This window comes from Capra hircus, chromosome 1 (genome assembly GCF_001704415.2).
Source record: "Capra hircus breed San Clemente chromosome 1, ASM170441v1, whole genome shotgun sequence".
Lineage (NCBI taxonomy): Eukaryota > Metazoa > Chordata > Mammalia > Artiodactyla > Bovidae > Capra > Capra hircus.
The window spans coordinates 92,890,530-92,906,418 of NC_030808.1; the positions used below are offsets into that span (position 1 = coordinate 92,890,530).

The following is a 15,889-nucleotide window of genomic DNA, read 5'->3' on the forward strand; positions in this document are numbered from 1 at the left end:
GATGGGGAAACAGTAGAAACAGTGTCAGACTTTATTTTGGGGGGCTCCAAAATCACTGCAGATGGTGACTGCAGCCATGAAATTAAAAGACGCTTACTCCTTGGAAGAAAAGTTATGACCAACCTAGATAGTATATTCAAAAGCAGAGACATTACTTTGCCGACTAAGGTCCATCTAGTCAAGGCTATGGTTTTTCCTGCGGTCATGTATGGATGTGAAAGTTGGACTGTGAAGAAGCCTGAGCACCGAAGAATTGATGCTTTTGAACTGTGGTGTTGGAGAAGACTCTTGAGAGTGCCTTGGACTGCAAGGAGATCCAACCAGTCCATTCTGAAGGAGATCAGCCCTGGGATTTCTTTGGAGAAATGATGCTGAAGCTGAAACTCCAGTACTTTGGCCACCTCATGCGAAGAGCTGACTCATTGGAAAAGACTCTGGTGCTGGGAGGGATTGGGGGCAGGAGGAGAAGGGAACGACAGAGGATGAGATGGCCGGATGGCATCACGGACTCGATGGACGTGAGTCTGAGTGAACTACAGGAGATGGTGATGGACAGGGAGGCCTGGAGTGCTGCGATTCATGGGGTCGCAAAGAGTCAGACACAACTGAGCGACTGAACTGAACTGAACTGAACTGATACATATAAGATACATAAAAAATACATTTTGGGGGAATTTGTTTAAAATACACAGTTGTGTGAACAAATTAGCTTCTATTAACAGCTGCAGAATATTCTGTAGGTTAATTATTCATAAAATGGACTGCCCAGAGTTGCTTTGGACAGGAGAAATTTGAAATATCTAGTTACCATTGTCAGTGATTTCCAAGAGTTTCAAATCATCTCAGCCTCCTGGACCAAGTGATGCTATGCTCTTGAAGCAGCTGTAGAATGCAGGGAAATCATCTTGGTGCTCTGTGATGAACTAGAGGGGTGGGATAGGGGGGTGTGGGCTAGGGGATCAGTGGGAGGGAGGCTCAAGAAGGAGGGTATATATGTATACTTTTGGCTGATTCACATTGTTGTACAGCAGAAACCAACACAACATTGTAAAGCCATGATCCTACAATTAAAAAAAAGAAAGAAAGAAAAGGAATGGAGGGTATACAGATAGAATACATTAGCCTTCTCCTGTATCCAAAATGTACAGTCATCCAGATAGAGGAAATGTTATTGAAGAAGAAACTTCTAGTCTTACATGTTTGATTGTTTTGATTTAAAATATTCTGTGCCCTCTGTCAGCCTTCTCCTGGTATTTTTTTTAGCGGGTAAGGTAAATATCCTGAGCTAAGAAATGCCATGTCTCTCTCATAAAAATGGCACTCAGAGGTCTTTCCTTGTTGGGTAAGATCAGAACTACCCACTACAAAAGAGAGCTGTTAAAGGTACGTTGGCACCAAACTGAGACTCTTTCATGGCCACCCTTAGAATTATGAAAGAGAAATGGGCAGAAACCGTTTCCCCAAACATGTTTTACTCAGAGGAAAATAATTCTAATGGCAGTTACATCAGTTTTTGATTAGCTGTGATCTATGAAAAATTTTAAATATGTCATCTCTAATCATCCCAAACTCTGCCAGGAAGGGACTACTGTTTGCATTACATACATGTAGAAATAAGGAATCAGCAATTTAAAATTGATTAGTTATGATTAAAGGCTAGGTGGATAAAGGGTAGGTGTGGGACTTGAACCTTGAATTTTGATCTCTCTGATTTCATTGTTTGTTTCTTTTTTCTCTACTACAGCATCTTTATTTTTGAATCTTCAGAAACTTCCCTTGCAAAAATTACATATGAAGAGGAAACAAGGGCCAAAAAAAGCAAAGAATGTTATAGCTCTAATATGGAACCTTGGCAAGAATGCAGTGATGAGTGTGGAACAAATGTTAAGCTTACTCACAAGTTCAGTGAATAGTTCTCCTGCATCTACTTTGCTGTTTCCAAAGAGGCTGATTTAGATTTTGTGGTGCCTGAGGGATTGGGGGCAGGAGGAGAAGGGGACGACAGAGGATGAGATGGCTGGATGGCATCACGGACTCGATGGACATGAGTCTGAGTGAACTCCGGGAGATGGTGATGGACAGGGAGGCCTGGCGTGCTGTGATTCACAGGGTCGCAAAGAGTCGGACACGACTTGAGCGACTGAATTGAACTGAACTGAACTGAGGATTATACAATCTTTAAGAAAAAGGCAAAAAAAAAAAAAAAAATCCAAACACTAATTTTGGCACAAAGTAAATATTTATTTAGAACTAGAAAGTAAAACATACCAAATATTGAAACATTAGGGATTCAAATGCCTTATTCTGGGATCTCTTCACCAGAAATACAAGCAAATGCTTCAAAAGCCTTCCAGTAGCTAACAGTATTTACATTGTGCGTCTGCTCAGTTGCATCCAACTATGCGATCCCATGGACTGCAGCCCCCCCTCAGGCCCTTATGTCCATGGAATTTCCAGGCAAGAATACTGGAATGGGTTGCTATATCCTACTCCAGGGAGTGCTCACAGGGCCTATGCAAATAAGAGGTCCTGAATATTAACTTTCATTAGCATCATGTAAATTACAGTGAGTATGGATGATTCAAATGTATTTCAGTAATATTACAAGTTAATCCTTGTAATGAAACTTTAGGCTATCCACCTTAAATCCACAGTACTTTCAGAAACATGCACACATACACATACATGGAACATAAACAGACACATGGGCACACACACATATACATACACACATACACAAGCACTCCCATTTTATGGTCCCAGAGAAGGGAGGAACTAATTCTTAACTCTCCCTGGCAGCTTCAAGAAAAGTTTCATAGGAGACAAGACAATTTAATTGTATTGAGAAAAATGTATAGTAGTTTGTTAGGCAAAGAGAACACAGAGAAGCGTTTCTAATCAAGATAAAAGCTTCGGCTGAACACAGTGGAACACTGTCTGGATCTTCTCTGACCCATCCTGAATCCCTGGAATCAGATGGGAATCCAGACCCAGTGTGAGTGTTCAGGAAACCTCATTAAAGTTTGAATAGAGTGATGAGAAGAAAGTGAAATTCTCTCTCTGTATGTCTACAAAGCAGCTAAACCAATAAAGGAAAACTGGGTCTAATGGTTAAAGAACTGATCTTAAAATATTCTAAATCTAGAATTACAATATGCCTGTATCACTTCTAAGAAGAACAAAATGTATTTGGAAAAAATTTGTTTTCAAAATTTTAAAACATTCTGGTATATGTTTCACTGATTCAGTTTTGGAGACAAGGGATGATATATACTGGACAAATAACATGTTATGTAATATAGATAACATAATATAAATTATAATTTAATTGGGTTAGTAATTACAAGCTAACTGAATGACGGAGTGTGGGCAGAGATATGTAAAATAAAGTGCTGTTGCTTAGTTTAATTACTATCTCAGATGATATTACACCCACAGTGATTCTTCATAGAACAGTGTAAAGTGTATATACTTAGTATTAAATTAGCTATTTCCATGCATGATTTGATACTGATAAAGTTAATTAAAGCAATGAAATTAAGATATTATTGGCTTATTTTCAGTTGCATGGAGACATATCTAAATACTGATACACACAAGAATAAATAATCTACATATGGATTACTTCTGTGTCCTCTTTTTAGTTCTAATTGCAAAATATAAATATCTTAAAGCAAATTTTATGATATTTTAACACACAAATGCTTATGAGGTTTACTGGTAAAAACTGAAGGAAGAGTCATATTAATTTGCAGAAATGTCTACTCTTCTGCGGCTCCATTCTGTCCTTAATTAGAATGTGTAATTCCTGGGCAGGTTACACCGCCAAGATGAATATCAGAAAAGAATTTTGATTCATTTTGTGACATTTTCAATCATGTCTGGCATTTATTTTAAAGGAGCACTTAATCAAAATTGTTTCTAATCTAGGGACTCTGATTATCATTTTAATTGATTTGCTATTTATTGATTGAGTAAGAAACACAATCAACCAATTTTATGTTGTTTAAAATCATTATCTTCATATAATAACTTAATAGTATGCTTCAGTAAAGTAAATTATTGATTATTTCCTAAATTTCTCCAGATCTCAGGGCATGAAAATACACATTTTAAATTAATTTTATTGGACTATAGTTTTTTTTACAATGTTGTGTTAGTTTCTGCTGTACAGTGAAATGACTCAGCTATATGTATACATATATCCCTTCTTTCTGGATTTAACTACAATGAGGTATTATCTCACACTGATCAGAATGGCCATCATCAAAAAATCTATAAACAATAACTGCTGGAGAGGATGTAAAGAAAAGGGAATCCTCCAGCACTGATGGTGGGAATGTAAATTTGTACGGCCACTGTGGAGAACAGTATGGAGGTTCCCTAAACAACTAAAAAACGGAAATATGCATTTTTCAAATATTGATGGAATAGCTTTTCTTTCTCAGAAATATTAAAATTTAAGTTAAACTATTATAAAAACACTCTTTGAATATCACTCATATTTGGGATGAAATTTTATGGCAGATCCTATACTCTCCTGTCAAATAGCTCCTACAACTCATCTATGGGTCGTTAGCATCACTCTGAGAGACATCAAGGTAAATAAATCTTGCTCTGGTCCCATACCATTAAATTCAAGACTGTACTTGGTTCAAGTGGGGGTAATCATAGAAAGGGCAAGAGTAATGGATGAGAAGTTTGTTTAGAATTGAACAAGGTTCCTAGTATACACTAGCTTTTCTTTTTAATATAAATTTATTTATTTTAATTGGAGGCTAATTACTTTACAATATTGTATTGGTTTTGCCATACATCAACATGAATCCGTCACGGGTGTATACTTGTCCCCCATCCTGAACCCCCCTCCCACCTCCTTCCCCATACCATCCATCTGGGTCATTCCAGTGCACCAGCCCCGAGCATCCTGTATCATGCATCAAACCTGGACTGGCGATTTGTTTCACATATGATATTATACATGTTTCAATGCCATTCTCCGAAATCATCCCACCCTCACCCTCTCCCACAGAGTCCAAAAGACTGTTCTATATACATCTGTGTCTCTTTTGCTGTCTTGCATACAGAGTTATCATTATCACTTTTCTAAATTCCATATATATGTGTTAGTATACTGTATTGGTGTTTTTCTTTCTGGCTTACTTCACTCTGTAAATAGGCTCCAGTTTCATTCACCTCATCAGAACTGACTCAAATGTGTTCTTTTTAATGGCTGAGTAATACTCCATTGTGTATATGTACCACAACCTTCTTATCCATTCATCTGCTGATGGGCATCTAGGTTGCTTCCATGTCCTGGCTATTATAAACAGTGCCACGATGAACACTGGGGTACATGTGCCTCTTTCAATTCTGGTTTCCTTGGTGTGTATGCCCAGCAGTGGGATTGCTGGGTCATAAGGCAGTTCTATTTCCAATTTTTTAAGGAATCTCCATATTGTTCTCCATAGTGGCTGTACTAGTTTGCATTCCCACCAACAATGTAAGAGGGTTCCCTTTTCTCCACACCCTCTCCAGCATTTATTGCTTATGGACTTTTGGATCGCAGCCATTCTGACTGGCATGAAATGGTACCTCATTGTGAATTTGATTTGCATTCCTCTGATAGTGAGTGATGTTGTGCATCTTTTCATGTGTTTGTTAGCCATCTGTATGTCTTCTTTGGAGAAATGTCTGTTTAGTTCTTTGGCCCATTTTTTGATTGGGTCATTTATTTTTCTGGAATTGAGCTGCAGGAGTTGCTTACATATTTTTGAGATTAATTCTTTGTCAGTTGCTTCATTTGCTATTATTTTCTCCCATTCTGAAGGCTGTCTTTTCACCTTGCTTATAATTTCCTTTGTTATGCAGAAGTTTTTAATTTTAATTAGCTTTTGAATTGTGCACTGTATAACCCTAAGATTGATCAGAAGCTCCTGGCTCAAGTATGGTGGCCATCAGCATATTTCTGGACAAGGCTGTGTCTCAGCCTCCTTAAACCTTGTTTTTAAGTCTGAGTTGAAGGGAGAAGTTGTGCTTTCAGAAGATCCACTGTGGTCCTTACTCACTAAGATTATCCATGACTATATCCACTAGTGAGGCCTCAATGAGGAAGTCCAGCAGCTTACACCTCATTTGTTATGGATAATGTGGCTGATTTCCCTGCTGTCAACTTGGACTGCAATGACTGAGCTTTCTACTCTTTGGAAAAGTAAATCTGGTGTAATTTGCTAAAGTTAAATTCATATCTGATCCTGAATACTTGTGTTTTGTTCTAGACTTTCAATATGTTTTCAGCAAGAAAATAATACCTCTGAAAGTATGTTCACTCATTTCACATTTTAATTGGTTATAACTATGAAAAATAGCTTTGAGTTAAATATTTTCTTTTTCATGTCTATGTTTCTACTAAAATAAACATAATTTAAATTAGTGTGAAATCATTAATCATAAGCAACACCTAAACCACAGAAGCTTAACAATAAGTACTAGCATGTAATCATCTTTGTCAATAGAAAATGGGTGATAATTGTGATTTAGAAAGTCTGTTTGATTCACTTTCTCCTCCCCGCCCCCCCGGATTTAAACAGAGCTTGTCTGAGGCAGTTATCACTTACTTCAATCCTCCTTTTGGAATCAAGTCTTTTATTTCAAGACACTCTCTACACTAAAGTCCAAATAACCTTATGTTGCAAACATTCCCAGAAGAGTCCTGTTCCTGACCTTTTCATTGCCTTCAATTTGATTGACATTCTTTCTGTATATTGTATTGGTCTCTGCTTTTTGCTCTGTTGTTTGTGTGTGTATTTAGTTGCTCAGCAGTGTCCAACTTTTAGTAATCCCATGGACTGGAGCCTGCCAGGCTCCCGTGTCCATGGAATTTTCCAGGCAAGAATACTGGAGTGGGTTGCAATTTCCTGCTCCAGGGGATCTTCCCAACCTAGGGATCGAAGCCATGTCTCTTATATTTCCTGCATCGATACGTAGATTCTTCACCACTGTGCTACCTGGAAAGCCCCAAACTGATAACTGGTCTTTGCTTTTGTATTAGATGGGAACCAACAGATTATTGTGTCATTCCTGGCAATATTTACATTTTAAATTGGGATATTATTAGTACTTTAAAATAGTGGTTCTCATTTTTTTTTTGCCTTTTTTTAACCCATAAAGGACCATTTTATTGTTTTGCCTGTAGACCTTATGTTTTTGAAGACTTTGACTCTCATTTTGCATTTTTTTGTGATAATAACTGATTGAAATGGGCACTGTGATGACCAGACATGTGATTCAGTAAATGAGTCTGCTCCATCCATCATATCTGAAAAATTTCAGTGATGCCACTAACAGTTAATCTGAGCTTCTGATTAGCATGAAATTAGGATTGCTATATGTTCAGCCAAATGTGAAGAAGTAAATTAAGGTTTTCATGAGGATTTCTATAATGTTGGAAAAAAATCTTTCAGGCTCTACTGCTACCCATGTGGACTTCTAGAAGGAAGAGAACTGAAGCAGAGAATCAGTATCTTGGTCCAAAGCAGTGATTTCAAGGTTTAGCATTTTCTACCAGTGAAGGAAATGATTTTGGGTAAATCTTGTCAGCTCTAGGCTCAAATAGATATCTTCTTATTAGACACTCATCGCAATGCTATTCAGATATTCTAAAGTGACCACCCCCCAAGAACTCTGAACTCTTTAAGAGTTACTAAAATGTATGCAGCATAAACTCTTAATCTTAATGAAATAAAATACTAAAATATGTAAACTTTGCATATAAACCTCATGATTGATGACATTGTTATTCAAATGGTATTAAAGGAATGCCCCCCTGTATCCTTAATATAATTCTATGTGGCTTTTCATTCAGGAAAAGAAAAAACACAAAGCATGACTTAAATATTTTCTAGTTCCATCTCTGACAATATATGTTTCTTGAACTCATTAAATCTAAAATATTATTTTTTATTGATTTGTTTTCTCTTGAGACTGATTAATAGTTGAGCTACATGTTGTGCATAGTAATACCATACAAACAGAACTTAAGGAATTATTTAGGTAATGGAACCCTTTGATACAGATGAAATTCCCCGTAAGAAGGTATGTTTTATTGAGAGTCACTCACTTTATTAAGGGAATATTACACTTTTTACATGGGAGCAGCAGTGTATCTTAATGTCTTCAATCTGAGTCATTTATGTCAAATACCCTGCAGAGGTATGAACACTTAACAGTGGTAATGATTCACTCATTTATTCCCCAATCACTCATAAACCATTAGCTTCTTCCTAGCTGCTCTGGCCATGAACTTATTTTGGACTCTTATGGTCAATTCCTTCAATGGGTCTTCCCACACAATTGTTAGTAACCTATTACCTTATGCTATGGTGGCCACACCAATACTTGTCTCTGTTATCCACAGTGTCTGTTCCGTGTGTTCCTGTCGTGGACTGAAAACACTGTGGGAAGCGATTAAATAGCTTTACCAATCTATCAGGTCTTAAATTTTGTATTGCCCACTTATAACTTAGATCATATCACTGAACTACATCCTTTTATCATCAGTACCCTTAATATGTCCATCACTTTCATAGTTTTATTATAACTTGTCAACCTTTAACTCCTGAGCCTACATTTTCCAATCTTGATTTGGATGACCTGTTACATGGCAATCTTAGAACAAACTCTTCATCATCATGCCAAAGTTAGTTTTCTGCTGCCTTGCTCTAGTTCCTATATAACAACACCATCTTTCAGCTCATGGAAGATCAAAACCTCCTTCTGTCCCTTTCCCCAAAGACATAAAATCTCTCCTTGGGAATCAGAGTCCTCATATCATACTTTCTGGTTAAACATGTTAGACAAGCCAATGAACTCTCTGACTCTCAAATTTCTCATTTGTGGAATAAAAAAGCAAGCAACTACCACTTAGTGCAACTGTGTTAAATACAATAAATACCAAAGTTTTTTCCTACATCAGACTTACTTTCCAAAGATTCTCAGCTATATTTATCCCTTTTTGTAGCCAAGAAACACAACTGTATTCATTTCTTAGCAACCATGCACCTCTTCCACTCATTTATTCATTCAGATCTCTTCCATATGGAATATCTTCTAATCTCTAAATTTTCTAGAAGGCATTGGCTTTCTTGATCCTGCAACCAGATCTAACTGGTATATAAATGGCTTAAAAGAAATTCTTAGTGTGGATTATCACAGAAAGCATGTACTTAATAAAGAACAAAATAACCTGAGACTATTTCTTAACCTTTTCACCAGCTCCATATTTTCAGTTGCCCATCTGACATCATCTAACATGGGATAGGCAACTTTGCCTCAAATTCCATATAACATAACTAAGCATTCAGCACCACCTTTTAAATTAACTCTATTTCCATACAAACCTATGTCCTTCAGTATTCTGCCAACACTTCTCTTTCAGGATCAAATGATCAGTCATCTTTTTAAAAATTCATATCAAATGATACAATAACAGAAAACTGGAAGCTGCCTCAAATTCCTTTTATTCTTTCACGTAGTCACCAAAAATTTCAGAAGTTTTCCTGTTTAGACTTTCTCTTTTTAAAAACCATATCTTAGCCATGCCCCTTACTTACTCTTAATGAGTACACCAACTCCATAGTAATTTATCAGTTTATATATTTAGCTATTTCAGACATTTTAATATAATAAACTTTTTGTTATTTAATATACAGACTTTTATATTAAAATGTCAGGGATTATGAAGTGCATGTGATAAATTATTTGGCAAATAATAACCAACTATAAGGCATAGCTATAAGGCTTTTATTTTCAAGTTAATAGAAAAATCTTAGGCAGAAATCTTCTATCTAAGTTCTTTTTAATTCTACCTTTCATGATCTTAGTTTACCCTTTAGAGTTGCAGAAAAGATCAGCTTTCCATATTGCCTCTAACTATGTCCCAAATCATCATTCTATGCTTATTTGTCCATATTATAACAGCATGGTAATAACAAGAGCAACTATTATTCATGTACTGATCAATTACTGAATGCCATATTTAGTATGCCAAGCTATACAGCATATTAATGCCACCCTAGACAGCACATTAAAAAGCAGGGACATTACTTTGCCAACAAAGGTCCATCTACTCCAAGCTATGGCTTTTCCAGTAGTCACGTATGGATGTGAGAGTTGGACTATAAAGAAAGTTGAGTGCCAACAAATTGATGCTTTTGAACTGTGGTGTTGGAGAAGACTCTTGAGAGTCCATTGGACTGCAAGGAGACCCAACCAGTCAATCCTAAAGGAAATCAGTCCTGAATATTCATTGGAAGGACTGATGCTGAAGCTGAAACTCCAATACTTTGGCCACCTGATGCGAAGAATCATCTCATTGAAAAGATCCTGATGTTGGGTAAAATTGAAGGAGGGAAGAAAAGGGGACGACAGAGGATGAGATGGTTGGATGGCATCACCGACTAGGTGGACATGAGTTTGAGTAAGCTCTGGGAGTTGGTGATGGACAGGGAAGCTTGGTGTGTTGCAGTCCATGAGGTCGCAAAGAGTCAGACATGACTGAGCAACTGAACTGAACTGAACACTTAGTATTGCATATTAGCTATCTCACTTAATCCTCACAAAAACCCTATAGCGAACCTCTGTTGTTTCCATTTTACAAATGAGGATACTGAGATTTAGTGATATTAGGTCATATAAAGAGTAAGTTTAAGAGTTGGAACTCAAAACCTATTCTTTCTGTCTCCAGATCCTGTGGTAAAAGGAGCAAAATATGCCATCCAAAATATGCCACTTTGGGATATTGATTATATTGAATTAAAGTTACTTAAGAAACAGCAGTTACTAAAAGGACACTCTGATCCTCCTTCGTTTTCCTAAAAACAGGAAATGAATCTCCCATGTTTAGGGGAGACCGTCCCTGTACTAGGAGGTAAAAAGACATTCTATCACTAGAGACAGAGAATTCAGGGGCAAAAACCTATATAATTAACCTTGGTACTTCTTTACTAATTAGCTACCCTAAGCTCAAAACCCTTTGTCAATCCAACACTAATGTATTGCTTCTTTGCCTAAATGCTTTGGTTACTTCTCTGAATCTCATATTTTGGGGGATACTGTACATAAAAAATTAAATCTGTTTTTCTCTGGTTAATATGTCTTATATCATTTAATTATTGTCTTAGTTTCCCCCTTTAGAGTTGCAGAAAAGATCAACCTTCCACATTGCCTCTCTCTCTCAGAAGAAAGAAGGGAAAGGTTTTCCTTCTCTACCTGTGTTAATAACCAACACTAGTATACAACTTTTTCAGGAATAACAAAAATGAGGTTCAAACTACTTTCTTGTTGCTCTTCTGACACACCGAAGGTGGTTTATTATCTCTTGACTTCTAGGCCAAAAGCTATCTAGACAGTTGTATAAGCAATGAGCTGCACACACTGTCCCCCATGTGGTTCAGTCTCACACCTTCACGAGCTCTATCAACTCCTGCATGTGTGCTGAGTTCCTCCATTGTGTCCAACCCCGTGGACTGTAGCCTGCCAGGCTCCTCTGCCCATCTAATTTCCCAGGTAGGAATACTGGAATGGGTTGCCATTTCCTACTCCAGGGGGTCTTCCTGACCCAGGAATCAAACCCGCATTTCTTTTGCACTCCGGCGTTGGCAGGCAGATTCTTTACCACTGCACCACTTGGGAAGTCCACTATCAACTCACTCGGTTGTATTCCTCCTTCATCTAACCTTAAAATACTCATTTGCTCCAGAAAATATATGTTGAGATAATATAAATTTTATTTCTATCTTATACAGAAAAAAAAAGTGTATGAAACACACGCAGTTGAGCATCTTATGGGCCTCATAGCCTCCTTCATGTACTGTATTTATATAAACAGAAAGTCTCATTAATTACATCTTCAAAATATCTCCCAGGGTATTCCCTTCCTCTTCATTCCCACTCTCATCAGTTATCTGGTCACTGCAATAATTTTTTAACTTGTTTCCCTCATTCTGTCTCTTCCTCTCTAATCTAACTTGTGCCCAGTTATCAGTTACATTACCAAAAGGCCATTTTGATCACATTACACTCTGGTTAAAAACTGCAGGACACACCTATATCCAAGGTAATCAAGTTATTCCTAAGTATTTAACTTCACTGCCCTGTGAGGTACTGCTACAGGAAACATATGACTTATTCTATGCCTTATGCCAAATTACACATATTCTGACTTCAATATCATACAGCTTCTTCTGGATTTACAGAAAGATTAAACCCCATTTTTAATCCATTTCCAAAGCCTGTGCACATCCATTGTCTCCTAATGAGGATTCCCTTCTGTGAAACTAAGTTATCCTCTTCATCTCTACCCCACAGTTTAGCACAGAATCACATACATATATATACACATATGTACAGCAGTAACTCTTTTCATCTCACCAACTCTTTTCTCTCAGTACCTGGCATATTACAGGCATCACTCCATCTCCACACACCTTAATGTGGTGTGTACCTGCTGTTCAACAAAATGCTTTGCTTGATTTTTTTTACATTAAAAATAAAAATTGCATTTCTATCCCATCTATTACTTTGGATAAACATCATGTTAAGAGTTTAAAATGAAGCAGAAATAAGGTAGTTTAATTCTATGGAATGCCCTGTAGTGATCCAAATAGGAAGGAAGTCCAAAAGGGAAGCGATATATGTATTTGTATGGCTGACTCATTTTGCTGTATAGTGGAAACTAACACAACACTGTAAAGCACCTATGTGTACTAATATGCTAAGTTGTTTCAGTTGTGTTGACTCTTTGTGACCCTGTGGACTGGAGCCCACCAGGCTCCTCTGTGCATGGGATTCTCCAGGCAAGAATGCTGGAGTGGGTTGCAATGCCCTCCTCCAGAGGATCTTTCCCACTCAAGGATCAGACCTGCATCTCTTATGCCTCCTGCATTGGCAGGTGTGTTCTTTTCTAGTCACGCCATCTGGCAAGCAACTATATTCCAACAAAAGCAATTAAAAAAGAGAAAACACTCAAAAGAAAAGGGAATTTGTGGCTAGGATCATTTCTTTAACAAATATAGCTTCTTCAGGTCCACCAACATTTTCTAAATTAATATTTTAAAACAAACTTTAAAACCCTGCAAATAAAGTCAGTCCAAGGTGAACATTTCTGATAAGTGAATAATGTTTTGCTAATTCTAAGTGCAAAAAGACCTATCAGGTTCAAATTAAGAACATACACGGTTTAGCAAGGGGGGGCGGTCCATAGACGTTAGGATATCTAGCAGACTGGGCTCATGTTTTTGGGCTGGGACAGATTTGAAGCTTTCCAATAGATGTTTATGTATTTCATATGTTTTCATTTTCACTGTACTCACTACCTTATTCTCAAGAGAGGGCCCTAGGTGCTTAGGCAGAGCAGGCAGCTGCTATCTAGCAAATCTGGAGAAGCACTGAATGGTCATCATACTCAGAAACTCTTTTCCCTCTCAGCTATTTTCATAGCACCTAAAATGTCAATTTCCAGTAGGGAAAGCAAGGAATCCCAATTAAGATGCAAATTCACATGTAGCGCTAGAAGAAAAGACTCAAGGGGGAAAAAATGTATTCCAACTTCACCTACTTCCCAGTTCTGCCTCAGGCCAGCCTGCTGAGAGGAAATCCTGTAGAGCTTCAAAGTAAAGAACTAGGGTGAGCTTTTCCAGAGCTCTGTGTTCTGATTCTCAAGACAATTCTCTGTACTTGAACAGTCTACATTTACTTTCTTTAATATTTATGTCCTTTTGAGCTTTTCCTCAAATGCCCCAAACTATTTTCTTCAAATAGATGAATTTGATTGTCCCATTTCTTAAAGGGTGTCTAAGTTTAGATATCTGGAGACACTGGCACAGAGTGTAATAGATGACTTCAACTAGGCAACAGAGCTGGTCTGCACAGATACATCACAAATTTGGCAAATGAAATTCCTCTAGTAGGACAGTGTGTGCCCATCAGAGCACAGGAGACCTGAGAATAATTGTTTCCATAGAACTCTACTCAGATCTGCCTACTTTAACCCAATGAAAACTTCATCTTACTCTGTAATGTCACTGAGAAGAAAAGTGACACTAACTTTCCATGTGGATTTTTAAACCGCATTTTCTAAACAAACACTGTTAAAAACCTCTTCACTGATTTAAAATGGAAGAAAATCAATTCTGGATATTGAATTTGTAATTATTGATCTACTCTTTCTGAATACTCAGAGGAAATAAAAGTACAGTTCAGACTGCCTCTATAGTCAGTAAAAATACGCCCCCTAGATATATTCTGCTCCTGCTGCAAAGTTGCCTCAGTGGTATCCGACTCTGTGAGATCCCAGAGACAGCAGCCCACCAGGCTCCCCCATCCCTGGGATTCTCCAGGCAAGAACACTGGAGTGGGTTGCCATTTCCTTCTCCAATGCATGAAAGTGAAAAGTGAAAGTGAAGTCGCTCAGTCGTGTCCGACTCCTAGTAACCCCATGGACTTCAGCCTACGAGGCTCCTCCATCCATGGGATTTTCCAGGCAAGAGTGCTGGAGTGGGGTGCCATTGCCTTCTAGTTTTACTAAATTCCCACTTGTAATAAGATTAATTTAATGGGGCTTGGAAGGTAGAAAGGTAAATTTATCAAATTCATTTCTCTCAGCAACAGAAGAAAAAAGGTCAAGATTTGCTAACTCTGATAACTTTAAACATAGTATCATTATTTACCTATTTCCCTTTGAGATTATGGTTTTGAATTTTTCCCCTTATCTGAAGGAGTTATGTTTGGCAGCTATCCATATTTTCAGGGCAACAGCGAAATATTTATAATGCTTATTAAGCAGAGAACTTAGGAATATAGGGAAGGAAAAAGATTTTTAGATTGTGTCAAATATTCTTTATGTTATTATTTTTATCACCAAGAGCATCACAATCTGAGAAAAACACATTAGCTTCAGAGAGTATTTGAAGAACTTACTTGCTATCAACTTTTTCTTCTATCAAATACCAGACTAATCATTTGAAAGACTGTTGTTTCTGATTTTTTTAATATAGATTATAATTTTCAATACAAATAAGTCATTCATATATGAAGTCCTGCCAAAACACACTTTGCCCACAACAAGAACCAACTTAAGGTTAGCACTTAAAGAAAGAAGGTGTCATAGAGACATGATTTTACCTTATACAGTAGAAAACCTAAAGACAACTAAAATTAAGATATACACATGCAGATACACAAAGATTTGCTCCATAATCCATCTAAAAACTATATTTAGATAGAATTGACATCATGGTCAACAGTGAAAAAACTAAATAAGAAAACAAATTTTTAAAAGTATATTCAACCTTGGAATAAGTTGACAGGTTACTTACACAGATTTGAAGTATCAAATACCCTGTCAAATACAATGTCTTAACATAACTTCCTTTTTTAAATTTGTGTCAGATTCTTCTAGAATATTTTAATTTTTAAAACTCCATCATTTTCAAGTTACTTTAGTTACTAGATCATCTGTTATAAATGAGGGGAACAGAAGAAAAAAAAGATAAAGAATAAACTGCTTCTGCAAATTTACATTAGTGAGACCATGAATAATTAGACTAACAATCATTTGTATAGTGAAGTTGGCATTAAGTCTATTGTAATAACCCTTTTAAGATTTCAAAAATATCATTAAACTTTCCAGCTGTTCAAATTTGTTGTAAAAATACACATTTACAAAGCCAAGTGTATTAGTTATTTTATGATATGCAACACATTAATCCCAAATTTCATGGCTTCAAACAATGATATTTATTATCTCTTTGGCACTGCTTAGCTGGATCTTTTGACTCAGAGTCTCATCAGGACTGCCTTCAAGGTATGGAGTAGGGCTGCTGTCATCTTA

General features: G+C 37.0%; 1 protein-coding gene across 1 annotated transcript in view; it reads right to left on the reverse strand.

Annotated features, from left to right (window-relative positions):
- The window catches only part of NLGN1 (neuroligin 1), a 783,716-nt gene that overhangs the window by 222,330 nt on the left and 545,497 nt on the right, over nucleotides 1–15,889 (reverse strand). The gene's annotated exons all lie outside the window — the stretch shown is intronic.